Source organism: Scyliorhinus torazame, chromosome 21, assembly GCF_047496885.1.
Source record: "Scyliorhinus torazame isolate Kashiwa2021f chromosome 21, sScyTor2.1, whole genome shotgun sequence".
NCBI lineage: Eukaryota > Metazoa > Chordata > Chondrichthyes > Carcharhiniformes > Scyliorhinidae > Scyliorhinus > Scyliorhinus torazame.
The window spans coordinates 117984823-117996707 of NC_092727.1; positions in this window are offsets into that span (position 1 = coordinate 117984823).

The window sequence follows — 11885 nt, forward strand, 5'->3', positions numbered from 1 at the left end:
CTGCCCAGTCTTTGATTCAGCAACGGTCACCTGATTTCTGATTCAGTGATTGTTACAATCCCCTCAGGGGCCAAACTCTATATTGTATATGGTTCCCCTCCTTGGAATACGAACTCCCCAGGTGATGGGGGATGGGGCGTGGCGCGACGCCTCCCCCTTAATTGGGAGGATCCTCATAGGATATAAACCTGGGAGCAGGTCAGGGAGGGAGACCCTGCGAGGTGAGGAGTGGTGTAATTGTAGTATTGTGAGTGGAGTGATGCGCAATCAATTGCACAAAGACGCAGATTGGGTACAACTGTGGCTTTATTGCAGTCAAATGCGTGGCCTCCTGCTGCAGCTGGCGAAATGGCAGGGCACTGGAGGTCATGCATATTTATACAGTTCTTAGTGGGCGGAGCCAGCCGGCAGGGGCTACCAGCAAACCTGTAGTGCAGGTCCTACCTTACATCCCCTAATACAGTGGTTCACCACATAGAGTCAATAAATCTAGTTGTTATCCTGCATGAGTGGTGTCGTATGAAGTCCTTAGGCGGGATTCTCCGTCGACTGAGGCGGAATCAGGAAACGCGATTGGGTGGAGAATCAGTTTTGACGGCAGAATTGCGGTGGGTGCCGATTTCACGCCAAATCGCAATTGTCCGTCGCTTCGACAGCGGCGTCAATGCAATTCAGAACACACATACAGTGAACACCATTGGCAAATCATTAAAGGCCCAACCCGGTATTCTCCGGGGCCTCCGCGCTTCTCCACCTCCAATGGGCCCAGTTCCCGACGGTGAGGTTCACTTGTAAAACTTTTTTAAATTGTGAAACCGGCATCGTGGCTGGTGAGGGAGAGAGAGGAGGTAGGACACGGAGAGGCACGACCGTGGGCTGCTGGGGCCGGACACTGGCCAGGCTGACTGGGGTGGGGAGGTGCGGTCCTGCCAGGGCCTGGGGGGGTGATGGGGGAATGGGCCTCGTGGCTGGGGTGATCCCCCACAGGGCGGGCCGCTGTCCAGGCACGGACCACCATTGCTGCAGCCTGCAAGGCGGCCAGCTTGCTGCGCACTCCACTGACCAACCCACCTTGGCTCCTGGTTCCGCATTGTGACACCGGCCGTATGGGTGCCCCATCCCCGCAACCCACCCTCTGCCATACCACGCCCCCCGGCCGCCACCAGCCGGCGGGGCATCACGTGGCCCACCCAAGGGCAATACCCACAGTAGCCCCTACGGGGGCGTCGGATGGGGACTGCGGAGCGTACTACTGGCATGGGCAGCACTAGCAGAAGGTACCCCTGGCAGCAGGGACGGGCTCCAGAGTCAGAGGCCCCCATGGTGCCGGGCACCAATGGGGCCAGGGTTGCTGGAATGTTGGGGGTTGACGTGTGGGGGCAAGTCCGCAGTGTCAACTGGAGGAACCATGTAGCCAGTTGGACTTGGTTGGGTACGGGGGGTACACACCATGCTAACATGTTGGCTTTTCACCCCCTGCAGACAATGAATATTGGAACTCAGCTATCTGCGAGATTCATTCCGGGTCCCTGCTAGCCACCTGCAGGGCTATGAATTTGTTTAACTTCTTTCAAGGAGTTTTGGGCGTAAAACTCTACCGGTTTTACGTCAACGTGGGGACATAGTGCCATTTTGGGAGAATCCAGCCCAAAGTATTGATGCCGGGGCAGGATTCATGGGCTTCCACAACTGGCACTGCCCCTGGACCGATTCAGCAACTGTTCAGGGGCTGACACCGGGGGCACGTGGAACACAATCGATTCCAATGAGGAATGGTGCAGGGTTCACCCCGTCCGCGATTGACACTCGGGAGGCTGACAAGCTGCAGCCGCACATACACACTGCACTCGCCACACACTCCATCCCAGCCAACACGGTGGCACTGGTTACGCATTCATCCCGCTGCTGGGTCGGCTGGGGCCAGAGGGCAGATGGGGGGGGGGGGGGGGGGGGGGGGCAGGGGAACACGCATACCAACTGTGGCCCTCGGTTGACAGTGGGCAGTCAGCGGTGTGCCCAGCTGCTTGGCTGCCTTGCAGGCCACGGCGATGGTGCTCCGTGCCTGTCCACCCCGACCCCACAGCCCACCTCCTGGCCACCCTGTTACTCCCCCCACCCCCGGCATGACTGTCAGCAGACTATGGCGATGTTGTAACCCCTCTCTCCATCAGCAGCCACGGGGCGCCAGTTCCACAATGTTAAAAGCACAAGTGAACCTCACCATCGGGAATGCCCCCCCCCACCCCACCCCCCGCAGTGGAGGCGGAGAATTGCGGAGACCTGGAGAAACTGATTCTCCAATCGCGTTTCCTGATTTTGCCTTCGACCGACGGAGAATCCTACCCTTCCTCTCAGGAACGCAGAATCCAACTGTTTTTTGTTCTTACTTTTACTCAATTTGGACTCTGCGTACTTATTACAGTGATGATAATTTGAAATCAAGCATTTAATTGTGTCTGATTTCCCAGCTTCAGAAAGGTCTCAGAGCAGGGTGCCCATTTCTGCTGGGGTCGGGTTGCGTTTTGAAAGTTTTCTTTGACCCTCAGGGGTTGTCAATGTTCTCCTTATGGTAATTTGAAGGTATTCTGGGTGATAAAAATAGCAAGAGAAGAATACTCTGGCGTGCACAATGCTGGCCAGGGCTGCAGGAATCATAGGCCGGAATTCTCTGGCTGTTCGCTGGCGGCGGGATTCTGTTCCCGCCGGTGGTCCACCCCAGCCCGCGGGTTTCCCGGCGGTACGGGGTGGTTTCAATGAGAATTCCCATTGCCAGCAGCGGGATCAGAGAATCACGCCGCCAGCAATCGGCGCGCTGCCCTCCGCCACCGAGAATCACGCGGGTGGGAGGCTGGAGAACCCCGCCCACAAAAAATCGACAGCAGAGAAGAAGGCCATTCGCCCATCACACCTGTGCTGGCTCTTTGGAAGAGATGTGCCGCTTCGTTCCACAGCCATTCTTTTTTTATCCGTACCCGTGTAAGTTCCTCACCTTCCAGCACGTGTACAATTCCCTTTAAAATAATATATATTTTTTAATATATAAATTTGGAGTACCCAATTCCTTTTATTTCCAATTAAGGGGCCATTTAGTGTGGCCAATCCACCTACCCTGCACATTTTTTTTCCCCATGCAACACGGGGAGAATGTGCAAACGCCACACGGACAGTGACCCAGAGCCGGGATCGAACCTGGGACCTCAGCGCCGCGAGGCAGCAGGGCTAACCCACTGTGCCACAGTGCTGCCCCCCTTTTAAAATAATATTGACCGGTCTAATCTCAATCAGAGTGAATACTTCATTAAGAACACTGGGTGTCCACACCGAGTAAAATAAAGAACTTCAATTTATTCACAGTAACGACATGTACACTACCCGGTAAATCTCGACCAGATTCCTCTCCTGGTTTGTGCCTTCCTGGCCGACCTTTTATGTAATGGTTATTAGAGCTCCGCACCCCTCAGCGGGGGCTGGCACTCCGCGAGGACCATGGTGAAGCTAACCATTCCCACCCTGCAAGTCCGATTCGGGACATTCCAAATACTCTTCACCGCCCATCTGGGTCTTTTGTCGGTGATTTTAAATACATGACCTCTACATATTGGCCCGCTCGCCAGAGGGGGATTTTCCTTCTCTACGCTGTCAAAACCTCTCATTGTCTTGGAACGCCTGTTAGGGCACGTCTTAACCTTTCAAAACAAAAGCACAGTGATGCATTATAAAATCGCAATCTGCTTCGGAATCCAAAAGATTGAATTTATTGCGTGATACACAAAAGACCGATCTGACGTCTTACTGGAAATGCTTTGACCTTTGTTAAAAGCAGTCCTCAGACTTCATGGACTTCCTGTCATGGGGAGCAAGGACAGAAATATGAGCCTATCATTGGGTAGGCCGCTCAGATCCTTGAATGGGAATGGGCACGAGGACAATTGGGCCTGCAGGTTCCCCCCAAACCATGGTCAGAATGACAATTTGTCATCCCATCAAGAGATGCACTTCACATCGTCTCCCTCCCTCCCCTGGGTGTGACATCCAAAGCAAGCAGGTTTTCACTTCCAGACAACCTGAATCGTGGATATCAATCAAGACTGTGGTGTCAGATGGAAGTTCAATGCCCACGAGTTATAGATTCAGGGTTCGACTGAAAGGTCACTTGCAAACATGAACCTATCTTTTTTCTTTCAGGTGATGGTCCACCTACAATATCATTGTATGTTCCTGTTACAGATTCCTAGGATTTGTGCCATTTCTTTTTGTTCCTCCATTTTGATTTCTTGATTTTCTTTCTGGAAGGCTTGGGGTCAAAATGCTATATTTTTTGTTTTAAAGCTATTTTCTCACTTACTGGTTTGATTTGCGATATTTGTAAAGTCGGCAGACATTGGAATAGTGTGGAATACAGCTGATTTACCTCCAGCTGAAATATTGTGCCCAGTTCTGGGCACCAATGCTTTCAAAAGGTTGTCACGGCCTTACGGAGGATGTAGAGATTTACTAGAATTTTTTTTTTCTTCTTATTTTGTGGGATGTGGGTGTCGCTGGCAAGGCCAGCTTTTGTTACCCATCCCTAATTGCCCTTGAACTGCTTGCTGGATTATTTCAAAGGGCAGTTAAGAGTCAATCGCATAGCTGTGGATCCTGAGTCACATTTAGGCCAGACCAAGTAAGGATGGCAGATTTTCCTCCCTAAAGGGGCATTAGTGAACCAGGTGGGTTTTAATGGGGTGGCAGGACAGCAGGGAGGTTAGCACCGCTGCCTCACTGCACCAGGGACCCGGGTTCGATTCTGACCTTGGGTCACTCTCTGTGCGGAGTCTGCACGTTCTCCCCGTGTCTGCGTGGGTTCCCTCCGGGTGCTCCGATTTCCTCCCACTGTCCAAAGATGTGCAGGCTAGGTGGATTGGCCATGCTAAAATTACCCTTTAATGGTTAGGTGGACGCTAAAATTGCCCCTAAGGTCGGGTGGGGTTATGCGGATACGGTGGGAGATTGGGCCTAGGTAGGGCGGCCTTCCAAAGATTGGTGCAGCCTTGATGGGCCAAATGGCCTCCTTCTGCTCTGTAGGGATTCTGATGACAGTCGCTGAAGATAGCATTATTGAGAGACAAAGTTTATATTTGAGACATTTTCAATTAATTGAATTTAAGTTACACAAGTGGGATTTGAACCCATGTTCCCAGAACATATTCCTGGGCTTTTGTATAACTAACAAGTGACATTGTCACTACACCCACCCCACCAAACCTGCGGTGCCAGAGTTGAGGGGCTTCAGTTTGGTGAAAGAGAATGTAGGATTAGTGTTGCCATCCGATATAATAAGTAGATAGAGTTTATAACAGACAGGTGCCGCACTCCAGTCACAGCATGACACGGATTTGGAGGAGCTCATTGTGTTTACACCCTCACATGGCATTAAGAAGTTACAAGACACAGGCCACAATTTTACATTGCATCCCGCTGACATCGCGCACTCAGGCAATATTTCGGTGGGGTAACAGGAGACCAGGAAGCGCTCCCACCAAAAGTCAAACACGCAATTTAGCCCATTAGGGGGCCAATTGAATGCAATTCTATGTGGGTCCCGTCTGCTTTTCACAGTTGGCGGGCAGTTAGCTTCAGCCAGCAGCTCCCTGAGGGAGTGCACCAGGCCACAGGAACATTAGAGGAGCAGGTCAGTGCAGTGGTATGCCTATGGGCTATATCACAGTTGGATGGTGTGAGACCTCCAACCAGCGGGTGGCGGTACAGACACACTATGCTATCTCCAGACCAAGGTCATATGACTTGCGACCCGGATATAAAGGGAGACACATTCAGTCCTCTTCAGAAGAAGAGTGAGAGGGTAATACGATGTGCATATAATTGGTCAGTGCTCCTTACTGCGCTGAGGTCCCAGGCTCGATCCCGGCCCTGGGTCACTGTCCATGCGGAGTTTGCACGTTCTCCCCGTGATTGCGTGGGTTTCACCCCCACAACCCAAAGATGTGCAGGGTAGGTGGATTGGCCATGCTAAAGTGTCCCTTAATTGGAAGAAATGAATTTGGTACTTTAAATTTTTTTTTTAGTAATTGGTCAGTATTAAGTGTAAATTCCAGAGGAGTAGCAAGACTCCATGATAACGTGCTCTGTATCAGATTGCCATCTTCCCACATGAGACACAATAAAAGGATCCTGGTTTGGACATTTCAAAGTGTTTGGTGAGTTACTTCATAAAGTACAAGGGACCAAACACAACACTGGGAGAGGTGTGCTCTGCGGCACCAGACAGGAGAATTCGAGGGCCCTTCCAGGTGGTGGAAACCTCAGGAGATGTATTAAAGTGTCTGGAAAGATTCCACCTGTCAACTCCGTTTTTCTCTCCAACAGGAGCTGCCCCATCTATTAAGCGTTTCTGCCTTTTATTTGACAGGAAGTGTTTCTCATCAAAATAGAAAATCATCAACATTTATGGAACTCGGAGCCGAAGTCCCAAGTTCGATCCCGGCCCTGGGTCACTGTCCGCGTGAGGTTTGCCCTGTATTTGAGTTGGTCTCACCCCCACACCCCAAAAAGATGTGCAGGCTAGATGGATTGGCCATGCTAAGTTGCCCCTTAATTGGAAAAAGAAATAATGTGGTACTCTAAATTTAATTTTAAAAAACACTAATGGAACTCGTAGCGTGGTGGGAATCAATGGAAGGGTTAATGACTTGTTATCCTGGAGGAGCAGTTGGCTGATTAAATTAAGATTCCCCTCTCTGAGACTCCGCTGATTAAATTAACTGTTAGTGTAAACAGGAAGAGGTTACTTTGCAATGAGAGAGAGCAGGTGGTGCCTGTGTGCTCGAGGGGCTGGGCAATTTCAATGGAGGTCATATAACTGGGATTGCGGGTGGCAGATTGGCATGTTGCCTGCATGGCAAGGACATACATGGGTCACGGGAATGAAGGTGTGCAGCAGGCATTGAGCAAGACGAAGGCATTGCTGATGTTTTCAGGACCATTACGGCATCAGAGAAAGTAAATATTATCCAGCTTGTTTTTTTGTAGAATTCAAACGCAAAGATTAGCGGGAGATTTTGAAGGACAGCCCCACTCTAATTAAAATCTGACTGAAAGATCATCTGTTGTTGCCATCGTACGTTTATGACTGAGGGTTGTTGTCGGTGCTGATCTCAGTTCTCAAGCTTACTTTCGGTACCTTGCATTAAAATGCGCCCTCTTGTGGCCTTACTCAGAAAGCGGCAGTCCCTGTTTTTTCAGGATTTTGGAATTCATTCGATACCCGTACAAAGAAATAACTTTTATTTGTCCAGCATCGTCCACAACCTCAGGATGTCCCAACCTGCTTCCAGCCAGTGAACTGCAGTCACTGTTGTGGGCAACAGCAACTAATTTGTTCACAGCAAGGTCCCACAAGCAGCAAAGATATAATAATCATTTCTCGACGTTGGTTGAGGGATAAATATTGGCCAGGCGCAGGAGATAACCCCCTTTCCCTTCTTCAAGTAGTGCTATGTGGTCTTCTACATCCCCTGAGAGGGCAGATGGAGCCTTTGTTCAACATCTCCTTCGAAAGATGGGTGAAGGCCAACTAACCCCATTTTGTGCGTTGAACTCTTAATGCACATCAAGCCTTGCACAGATTATCGGCCTAAGCTAAATCCTGCACTAGGAATAAGGAATTTGGTCATTTATTCTTATTAGTCACAAGGGGTGGCATAGCGGTATTCTCACTGGGCTAGTAAACCAGAGGCCCAGAGTAATGCTCTGAGACCCAGGTTCAAACCCTGCCACTGCAGATAGTGAAATTTGAATTAAAAGTCCAATGAAATCAATGTCGATTATCGTAAAAACCCATCTGGTTCACTAATGTCCTTTTAGGGAAGGAAATCTGCCGTCCTTACCTGGCCTGGCCTACACATGACTTCGGACTCACAGCAACGTGGGCAATAGATGCTGGCCCAGTCTGCGACGTCCAGGTTCCATGAACGAATAAAATAAATTATAACGCAAAAAAGGAGCTGGATTCTACGCCATAAAATACGCTGCGATAACGTCGGGTCAGCAATCCAACGTCGTCCCACCAGTTTCCGATAATATGGAAGGTGAGTAGGTGCCGAAATTGGAAACCCACCTGCGACCTATTGAAAAAGAAATCAACAAGCTATTGAACTCGTTAAAAAGTCAATCTTTCGTTGCACACTTCATTTTTCATTGTAAAGAAGCATTGTATTAGCTGATCATTTTCCCATTAAAGGGACCAGGAAATATGCATACTGATCACCTTGCATTGTTCCGACTGAATTGATGACGTCAATGCCTACTTGTAAATCTGAAAGAATCTTAAATATAAATGCGTGTAATTCTGACTGTGATCAGAACTGACTTTTGGGAGCTAAGACGAGCAGCAGAACTTGCCTCTCCTGTGTGCACACAGCAATTCCGAATAAACGCAACTTTTACAACTCCACGCGGTCGAGAACAGACTCTGAGTTTTACTTCCCTCGAACAAACTCGTTAAAAAGTCAATCTTTCGTTCCCAACTTCATTTTTCGCTCGTCACAAGGGAAATACCTTCGGAGTGAGTGACGCCAGGTACGAGACGGCAGGACAGGGGTGAGTGATAAGGCCTGTAAATGGGGACGATGGCTGCAGCAGTGAGCAGGCTTGAGCTGTTGAAGGCGTCAGCTTTTGCCTGTTAAGCAGACTTTATTACTTAGGTTCTGACAGGCCGACCCAACAAATAAGGCGGGGAGTAAGAGGGAAGTGTGGGTCTTTATTTGGTGGCCAGAACCAGTCTCCGGTTCAGGGCCTAACACCTCTCCCCGCCAGATATCCGACCTCACATTGCCAATTGGCGGCCATTCCCACCAGCCACTGATTGGCTGGCTGGTGTTTGATTTATTGTGCTGAAGTGGATGTTGGGAGCGAGCGGGCCACACACTTCCCGTACTACTTCCATTAGCCCACCAGGAACACTAAAATCCAGCCCAGCCTTAGCTGTTTCAACCGGTGCAGCAGGTGTGTAACTAGAATTGCCTCTTGGCGATTCTTGGCTGTGGTGAGGACTTTGTATTGCTGGTCAGCTCATTGCTTTTTTTTCAAGTAATTTTTATTAAAGGTTTTCATAAAATATCAAAACAAAATGAGAAAGAAAAAAGAACCCAACAGGGTTAAGTACAAAACACAATCTAAAAAAAGGCAACCCCCCAAACCCCTCCCCCCCTGTACATAAATAATAAATTAACATTAACATTAACACCCCGACTTAACACAACAGGTGTATACACCCCACCAGTGTAAATAACATAAACAAAAATAAAGTAAACCCCCCCCCCGCCCGAGCTGCTGCTGCCATTGACCAATGTCTATCATTCTGCCAGAAAGTCTAAGAACGGTTGCCACCGCCTAAAGAAACCTTGTACCGACCCTCTCAAGGCGAATTTCACCCTCTCCAATTTAATGAACCCTGCCATATCGCTGATCCAGGATTCCACGTTTGGGGGCCTCGCATCTTTCCACTAAAGGAGAATCCTTCGCCGGGCTACCAGGGACGCAAAGGCCAAAATTCCGGCCTCTTTCACCTCCTGCACTCCTGGCTCCTCTGCCACCACAAATATTGCGAGCCCCCAGCCCGGTTTGACCCTGGATCCTACCACCCTCGACACCGTCCTCTCTATGCCCTTCCAAAATTCCTCCAGCACTGGGCATGCCCAGAACATATGGGTGTGATTTGCTGGGGTCAGCTCATTACTTATGCCACCATGTGGTGTACAGTGAATCGCGTGGTGAGGGGAAGCAGTAAGTCACCATCCCCCTTATTGCCTCATGAGGTCGAAGGTTCGGGTGCCTTATCTAAAGGGCACCCAGAGACTCATTGCAGGTCAGGAGCTTCCTGCCAGTCAAAACTGATGGAGAATGTCCCAGAGAAGGAAACAATGTGCAGCCCCACGGTTCAGCAAAGCCTCCAGAGAGACTCTCCTCCTGGTAGTCTAGGAAAGGTGAGCGGTTTCCTCAGGATGGTGTCAGGGGGCCCTCCTGTCTGCCCTCGGCAGCATGAACGGTGGTTGCAGAAACAGTTTTGCCACTTGTAAATATATCCAAACTTGCACTGTTTGGAAATGTCCTGGATTCCATCTTGCTGCTAATTGTTTCGATAGTCGTGGGCACCCAAGGCTCTGAAATATGGGCCCCCGTCAGAGTCCGATAGTGAGCTCTAACAAATTCACTTCTCTCACAATATCAACACAGTGACAGCTCAATAATCGCACACGTGCATGAATGGGGTGTGGCCATCATTTGTGAGTGTGCTGCCTGACCACGCATTGTGGAAGCCATTACTTGTGGCTCACCATGTTCGAGCCTCTGAAAACAAGTTCAGCGAGGTCACTGCAGCTCCTGCTGCTGTTGCCCTGATGTGGGAGGCAGGTGGATGCCATGAGGACTCGAGGGGAGTTAAAGCTGCTATGCGAGTGGCAAAGAGCACTGTAGATGCAGTTTCAGGGCTGAGAGTGAAGCTCTACGTTGTCTTCTTAACAGTAGAAAAACCAGAGGCTGCCCTACATGTCTGGAAGAAGCTGTGGTGGACACGTCCAATCATAAGTGGCGATTTGTCATTTTGAGCCAATATGCGAGTGATGGCTGTAGGTAAAGAGGTAACAGGTAAGTTAGTCTTGACTGCAAGAGGGTTTTGAGTGCAGGATTAAAGAGGTGTGTGTGTGCAGTTGACTGAAGTCTTTGTCAAACTTCACATGGAGATTTGTCTGGCCTGCTTGTCTCCTTATCAAGGGTAGCAGTAAATCTCACAGAAAGAGTTTGCAAACAAAGTGCATCAGACATCATTGAAGGACCAGGGTCTTGCTAGTAAGTTGTCCACGTTCACTCAGTCAAAGTGCTTCAGCTTCCTCATAATAACGAAGCGAGATCTACTGACCCTGGTCCTTTGGAAATAGCCTCTCAATCCACATCGCCACAGTCTCCTGCATCTTCCCAGCCATTATCACCTTCTTCTGCAGCTCTTCACACTCCTGAAAATACCAGGATAAGAGAGCGTTCTCCTTCACCAATGAGGGGCTTCCTCATCCCCAGTCCATTACCAACTAGGAGGACCAGAACTATGTCTGCAACTGCTCGGGCAGCAGAAGGTCCAGTCTTCAAAGGAACCTGTAAGTGCTTTTCCCGTTGCAAAGGCCATGGATTCATCCTCCCTGCAGATGGAGGAGCTGAAATCTTTGTTCACATCTCTGACATCGAAGGGGAATATGTACCAATGGAGGTCTCTTACAAAGTCTGTTCCATTCCTCCCAAAAATGAGAAGATACAGGCTGTCGAAGTGGTCATCACCCACCAAGCACCAGGAACAAAGCATGAAACATGGTCTGGACATGCCACTGTATAATATTAACCAGTTATCCTACCCTGCTGTCCAGCGTGGCAGTTAAAGTAAAAATATCTGAGTTAAGTGTTTGAGCAGTATGCATTGTAACTGACTGCTTGCAGGATTAAAAATATCTTTTCCAAGGTGCCGTATTTTAAATGTCTAAAAATTATTCATTAAACAACAATTGATTACTTTTTAAAAAAGGACCTGGGTCTTAGTCTATGAGTGGAGAGAGAGTAGGATGGGTCTGTGGTCTGGACCATGCGAGGACTGTGAGGTTATCCCTGTGCAGCATCAGAGGCCCCAACAGTCCCTGCAACGTCCATGGAGGAACGATGTTTACCTTGGCTGGGGTGTACCCAGTGATGGATCGCAGTCTCACACTAATCCTAAAACCATCTAGAACCCATCGTGCAGGTGAGATACTCTCAGCAAATAGACTGGAAAGCAACCTCCAAACTTCACGGCAAGATGAAGATATCAAGCGATAAGGGGTTTACTATGGGCGAGCGGTGATTGGGGG